Here is a 7,901-nt window from a genome sequence, read left to right on the forward strand (position 1 = left end):
GCCTGTGCTGAGATCAGGTTCCTCTCAGCTTTCCTCAGCCAGAACTTGGGAAACTCAGCCAACGTTTTATCAGCAATCTGGCCTGGAGGGTGGCTGGCCCTGTTTGCCAATCACGTGGGTGAATGAGAGCTGGGCTGAGAAATGGTGGCGGGAGGAAGAACCGGTGCCTTTCGGGTGACAGCCGCCATGAAACAGGCGGCCCCGACTTCCTCAGGAGGTCTATGGGCGATTCAGCAAAACAAGTCCTGGCAGAGTGGTTTCAGACCAAGTGGGTGTATCAGGACCTTGAAGGGTTTTGTGTATTGGGAATGGTGAGGGTGGTTTTCTTTCAGACGCAGATGGAAATGGACACCAAGGGGACCAGTTGTCTCTCTATTTAAAAGAATGGCCCCAAAGCATTGAGTGTTTCACGACCAGAGGGTCCCTTTTGGTCTGTGGGACATTCGGTGGAGATTTTACCACCAAATATATTGTTTAAGGGGAATCAGCCTGGCTGAAGGAAGCAGAGCAAATGTGTACTAGACTTTTGTGTCAAAAACATCTTGTGTGACTGGAAACTGTACAAAGAGACCACAGAAACACTTTAAAGACTGTCCTCTGGCCAAGGACACTTGGGAGAAGGTAGCTGCTGTGGTTGGCCGGATTGTTGGCTGGTCAGCCCTGGGAAGCGGTGGCCTCTGGACTGGAGCCGGAGCCAGGGTCCAGAGGACCATGTCGAGACTGGAGGAAAGGAAGGAGGACACCAGGGGGGGACAGTGGACTCATTCTGGGAAAGTCCCTTGGTCAACAATTAGACTGGTAAATCTTTATGTTTTGCGAGCTTGGTTTTCCAGAGAAAGAAGAGTTAGTGACTCAACGCCATCGGATGTCAGTATTGCTGTCCGTTTGGATTGAGCAAAATAAAGACTCTGAGCGTAATGGAACGAGGCAGAATGTCCTCCAACAAATGGAGGAAGTTTCTGGCCATGGCTGACAGAGGCCACACGGGCATCATCTGAGAGACATCCATTGCGGATATACTCTTGTCATTGTATGTTTGATTGGAGTTTTGGTTCTAGATTATGTATGTAAGGATCGAATGTTTTTGGTTTTGGAAGATTGAAAGGAATGACAAGAAAAAAAAAGAAGAATATGATAAGTTTAAAATGATGAAGGATGCATATAATAATGCAAATATAGAGTACCAAATCATTAAAAAAACTAAACCCTAAAAACCCACCCTAACCCTAACGCTTTGTGGTGCCATTTTTTAAAGCATAGATGCTTAAACATCTGCCAAACTTCCATTTGACAGAAATTGATGTTGAAAATCAAAGCAATAGAATTATTCGACGTGCTTTATTGTCATTTCGAGAAATCGTGGAAAATTATTCGCTAGCGTGCTGAAAGAGAGAAAGAAATACCTGAAAGTGGGAATGTGGACGAATTTTAAAGAAATTCTCATCAAGTTCTCAAGAACGAGAAGAAAAACATGGGGGCAAAACCAACCAACCCAACCCTAACCAACCAACCCAATCCTACCCAACCGAACCCGACGCTAAAGAAGCGAACCCTGATCCTAACCAAACCCTAACCCTAACCCGAAGCCAACCCGAACCGTTTAAGCGGAACCCGATAGCCTTACCCAAACATAACGACCGAATCCCGAACCGCTAACCTAAACGCGAAACCGAACAACCGAACATCGCAACGCGAACCCGAACCCGAAACCTGAACACCGATAGGGAACCGTAAGTCATAGCCCCACGTTCCTCAACCCTAATCGCTAACCCAACCCAATCCCTAACCCTAACCCTAACACAACTCCACGTTACATTGCTAACCTACTAACCCAACCCCAACAACCCGAACAACCCTAACCCTAACCCTAACCCGTAACTCCGGTTAACCCAACCAAACAAAAACCCTAACCCGAAACCCTAACCCGAACCCAATCCTAACCAACCAAAATCAACCCCAAATCCTCACCCTAACCGCAACCCTAACCCTAATCCACCTAACCCTAACCTAACCTACGCCTAAAACCCTAACTAACCTAACCCTAATCCCTAATCCTAACCCTAACCCTAACCCTAACCCTAACCACCCTAATCCCTAACCCGTAACCTAAACCACCCGTACCCCAAACCAACTCACCAACCCCAACCCTCACCTACACCCGCACCCTAACCCAACCCAAACCCGACCCTAACAACCTAACCTACCCAATCCCATCCAAACCCGAACCTAAACCCTACCCACCTAACCCTAATAAAAACCCTAACCTATCCTACCCTACCTAACCAACACCCTAATACTACACTTAACCTAACCCTGACCCTACCCCCTAACCCTAACCCTCACCCTTAACCCAACCCTAATCCAAACCTAAACCCTAACCCTCAACCCTCAACAACCCTAAACCCTAAACCCTAAACCTTCAAACCCTAACCCTAACCCTCTCAAACCTAACCCTAACCCTATAACCCAAACCCTAAACCTAAACCCTAACCCTAACCCTAACCAACCCTAAACTTTTACTTATTTTGCAAATTTGACTCCTAAGCTAGATGGATCAGACCATTGGGAAAGTGCATATAGATTTTTTTCCATTTGTAAACAGCAGGACGAATAATCTATTCAAGCAATGTGTAATCATACTCCATAGCCTGTATAGTTATGCATATATATAAATATGCGAGTTTCTCGAAAAATTGTGCTAGACAGACAGCAAAACAGAGCTATGATTGCATAATGTGTGTAGAACTTAATTATATCAAATGCATTTTGCCACCACTTTGTTGCTATCATTTTCAGTCATGTCAGTTTATCACATCTCCTTCCGGTTCCAGCCTGCACAGACCACATTCCAAAACTCCTTCCACATTCTTTGGTCTTGGCCCTAGGCAACATCTTTCCTCTTGCCCTTGTCTCTCAAAGACATAGTAAAAACTGAACTTGTTACTTCATCAGCAAACCCACAGATTTGCATTTCTGTGGCAATATACAGTATAATACACTATAAAGGTCCTTACTGAGCACCAATTCACCATACATGCGAGGAAGCACACCACGTCTTGAAAAGCTATGTTACAAACTTTGTTCACTAGGCCCAAAGCAGACTGGCTGAATAAAGTGGTCTCTGCTGCTTTGGGTGCGTGTATTTATATGATGCATGCCCCAGAGCTGCCAGAAACTTCTAGGAGACTGGTTAAGGCAGCCAAAGTGCCCCAAAAAGGGGCAACCAAAAGCCATCCTGCTGGCCGCCCATTGGGGACTGCAGCAGCAGACCGCTTTGGACACGCCAGTGTCTGTAGCCATGGTCCAGAGCATTGGGCGGAGTGGCCTCTGGCCACTCCATTAGATCTGCAGCTTTTGCCCCAGTCTTAATTAGCCTCAAGGTGCTGCAAGATCCCTTTGCATTACTGATATTGAGAAGCCCGCATTTGCAGGTGACTGGGGGAATGATTTTGGTCTGATTTGGTTTGAAAAAGACATCTGAAAAATGGCTTGGATTTTGTGGGCCACATGTAGCCCACGGACTGCATTTGCTTGCCTCTGATTTAGACAGTGCTGAGTGCATATGGATCAATGGTCTCACTTGGCATGAATGGTTTACAATGTTTCCAATGTCGGGTTTTTGGAGTGGGATAGAGAAGCTATGAATATGTGTAATATAGGTTGGATATTATTTTACCCTAGCACAATTTATTTTGGTATAATATGTAAAATATATAATAACTTCATATTAGCAACAATGGTGGTTGACCCCTACTCATCATTTCTGTATTTTTTAAGGAAACTGTTGCTCACAGTAATGTTCAGGATTTTGTTTATGGAAAGTGTGCCAAATGATTCAAATTCTGGATTAGGGAAGGAATTTCATTTGCACTTGAAGAACAAATATTAGCTGCTGGGGAGATCTAGGCAATATTGACATTTAATGATACACTTTTTCTTGGAACTCTTGCTAATGAAAAAGCTGCCAGGATGTATTTATGGTTGATTCTACCCTTCCCTACTTTCTTCCTTACCTACTGCTCTCTAACAGGGTTGACTAAAGTGTGAAATATGATACAGTGTGTCGCAAGATTAGCGGGCAGCACATGCTTCATTATCTCAAAGGTCTGGAGAAAATTTTGAAAAAAGCTATTCAAGAGCCTATGACATATTTTCGCAGGACAGCTCTGCCTCTCCTTCTTCTTTTTACAATTTTTCTTTCTTTATTTTCTTTGATTATCATACAAATTCTCATACAAATTCTGGATAGAATGAATAGGGACTTCGGTCATAAGAAAAGAAAGAAATGTCTCTGAGCTAAATCTTGGGCATATACTGTATGTACAATACTTTCTATTTACAAACAAAGGCACCAGATTCTTTGGCAACTCTTTTTAATTGAGGCAGTTTGTTAAGATTCATGATAGTACGACTGATTACGCTCGCATGGACCTAAAGCAAGCTTTAGTCTGTCTATAACAGCCAGAGTTAACTCAGAAGCAATAATTTTATTGCAAAACCAGATGAGAACTTACTTTTTGTCATTTCTTAGAAATAGACAAATGTGTGTGTATACGCTTTACTGAAAAAGAAAATAATGAAGAGATGAAGTCACCATGCAAAGAAACCCAGTGGGGAATAAGGATGTTAGCAAAATCTAGCACGCATCTGAAGTACCAGATTTTCCTGTTTTGATGCTCTTCCAACTATGGTTCTGTGTGGGTTGGACATTTTTGAAATGCCCGACTGTCTTTCTCCATGGAATGCAAATCTGCATGGAACAAGTCTGTGTCATTTAATTAATGACAATTATCTATGTATTTTTGTGGAAAAATATTTTGGTCAATGGAGTCCTCAATTTCTGGCTCATGCTTTCCTTGTAGAGTCTGGAGGAGAAAAAGTGTTTTTCTGTTGTTGCCAAGTCCTCCGGGTGGGCTACGGAGTTGAGACTGCCAGTTGCCTTGGTCGTGATCTCCTCTGGGCCTGGACGGGGTAACGGGGTGGTGTCCCTGTTAGTGCTCTTAGACATCTCAGCGCGCTTTCAATACCATTGACCATGGTATTCCTTCTGGGACACCTGAGAGAGCTGGGGAATCGGGGGGCACTGCGCCTCCAGTGGTTCCATCCTACCTCTTGGGTCGGTCCCAGATGGTTGCAGCTGGGGGACGTGTGCTCGATAGAGGGCACTTCATCTGGTGTCCCCCATGCTATTTAACATTTACATGAAAACCACGGGAGGATTATCCGGAGACACGGGGCCTGGTGTTTTCAGTACGCTGATGACACCAAGATAGTCTTCTCTGTGCCTCCGACTGCAGTGACCGGGATGGCATCTCTCCTCTGGATGCCTGTCTGGAGTCGGGTAATGGGCTGGATGGGGAAAAACAGACTCAGTTTGAATCCAGAAAAAAGGAAGTGCTCGTGATAGGCTCGCTGCCTGGGAATGGTGTTTGTCCACTCTCCTGAACCGGATCACTCGCCCCCGTGAAGGACTCAGTTTGCAATCTGGGGTGCTTCTGGATCTTCGTGCTCCATCTTACATCTAGAGTGGATGCGACGGTCAGAGCACTTGTTATCAGCTTAGGCTGATACGCCAGCTGCACCCTTACTGGGCACAGGGGGACCTTGTGAACACGTGGTACCTGCTCTGGTAACCTCTCGTTTGGTTTCTGTAATGCGCTCTACATGGGACAACCCTTGTACCATACTCGGAAGCTTCAATTGGTTCAAAACATGGCCAGCGAGACTGGTCACTGGCTTTCCAGACCCGTCACATAACACCTATTGAAAGATCTCCATTGGCTGCCTATTCGCTTCCAGGCACAATACAAAGTATTGGTTATTACCTATAAAGCCCTATATGGCTTGGGCCCAGGGTACTTGGAGGACCCGGCTCTCCCATCCATTTCCGCCCCGCACACTCAGATCTGTTGGGAAAGCATTGTTACGAGTCCCAGAGGAAGATAGTTCTACCACCCCACTCAGAGGGCCTTCTCTACCTCGGCCCCAAACTCTGGAACTCGTTCCGGACAAGCTTTGCTTGGCCACCTCCCTGGACCCGTTTAAAAAGGGGCTTACTTTCTGTTCCAGCGGGCTACCCTACATTCCAATGTAACCCCCTTCTCTCTCCTCATTGTTTTTGTAAATCTGTGCTAGTGGATCATTCTTACCTGTATTTAATAGTTCTTATTTTGTAATTCTTGTATTTTTAATTTTATTGTTATTGATTGCATTGTGCTTCTCACTGTTGTAACCTGTCTTGATCCCAGGAAAGGTGGGCTAAAAATAAAGTTATTCTTAGTATTATATTATTATTATTATTATATTATTATTATATTATTAGTGTTGTTTAGCACTGAGTATTTTAAAATAGCAATTAAAATGCAATATTTTCCTAAAAATGGAAGAGTGAATGCTTGATGGGGAATGAAAGAATGGACCCTTACAGGAGACACTATGGCCATATGTATATTTTTAGAAGTTCTCCTAGTAAGACTCTGCCATTGTTTCTCATAGACTGATTTGGGATGATGGAGGAGAACTTGTAATCAAGATAAAAAAGCCTCAGTATGTACTTTCACACCTTGAATTGACATTGAAAAATAGGATCAACAAGTGCTAATACCCCCTGACCCATGTAATTTTGTTCACTCATCTGTGTTTGAAAAATGATGGTTTAAAATGTCATTTCACTAGAATACTTCATTCCTATAGCATCTTGTGTTGCATAACAGCTGAAATGTAAGCTTTTCTCATAGCATTTCCTGCTAAGAGTGGGGGGAGGGAAATTAAACTGAGCTGGCAAACACAACTGTTATGTATATTATCCTCTTTGTAGCTGAAACAAACATCCAGTGTTTGCATAGTTGTGAAAGGAATGCCTAGTGAGAGCTAATAAAAGATGCCCTTCGCAATGCCAGCGGATGCCTTTAGAGGGAAATGGTCTTCGCATGACACTTCTCTCTATGTCTGCACCCTTTTCCACTGCTGTTACCGTGTGAGTAAGAAACTTTCTCCTATATATTTCTTTTTGATTCATTCTACCTGGGGAGCATATAACTGATTTTTACTTGAAATGGATGTTATATCATGTAGATTTTTTTTTAAATTGTGTTTTCTATGGAAGAGAGGGCAAACAAACAGCTACAATTCAGAAGGCTAAGTGTAACCTCGTATACAGTCAGCTTTCTTATACACGGATTTTTTATATTCAAGAGTTTGAAAACATTAAAAAAGTAATAAATTTCAAATATCAAAACTGTTTTCCATTTTTTATAGGGACACCATTTGCTATGTCATTATATTTAATGAGACTTGAATACACGGATTTTGTTATACATGGGGATCTTGGAACCAAACCCCAGCATATAACAAGGGTCAACTGCCAACCTATGCGAGACTGAGGCAGTAGCAAAGCCTTGGACTTACTGACAGCTCTGCAACCCCTGGCACAGCCATTCTATGCCTCATTGGGAACAAGCAGGATCAGAGAAGGCTGTAACCAGATGCATAATGATTGCAGCAGCACTGAGGCCTCTGGAGGACCTCAGTGGATTTCAGTATTACGGTAATCATATTGTAACTGAATAAAGGGCCATAGCCAGATGCATCTCCGATCCTGTTTGCTTCCCATGAGGCATGGAATAGTTCTCTCTCTCTCTCTCTCCCCCCTCCCTCTGTGTGTGTCTTTCACTGGCTATACAATACGTTGGGGTGAATGGATGCTAAGGAGAGAAAGAGGGAATAGCAACTTCCACAGCACCCCCCTCAAAGAGGGACATACCTATATGTAAGGGAAACTGAGGGGCTATCCAGACTGGCCTAAAAGGCCGGCCTGAGGGCAGAGTCTGGGTGTAGCATCTTGACGACACACATCCGACTCTGCCCCAAGGATGCCCAGATGTTGTGCGGCATCATGACGC

This window comes from Sceloporus undulatus, chromosome 6, assembly GCF_019175285.1.
Source record: "Sceloporus undulatus isolate JIND9_A2432 ecotype Alabama chromosome 6, SceUnd_v1.1, whole genome shotgun sequence".
Taxonomy (NCBI): Eukaryota; Metazoa; Chordata; class Lepidosauria; order Squamata; family Phrynosomatidae; genus Sceloporus; species Sceloporus undulatus.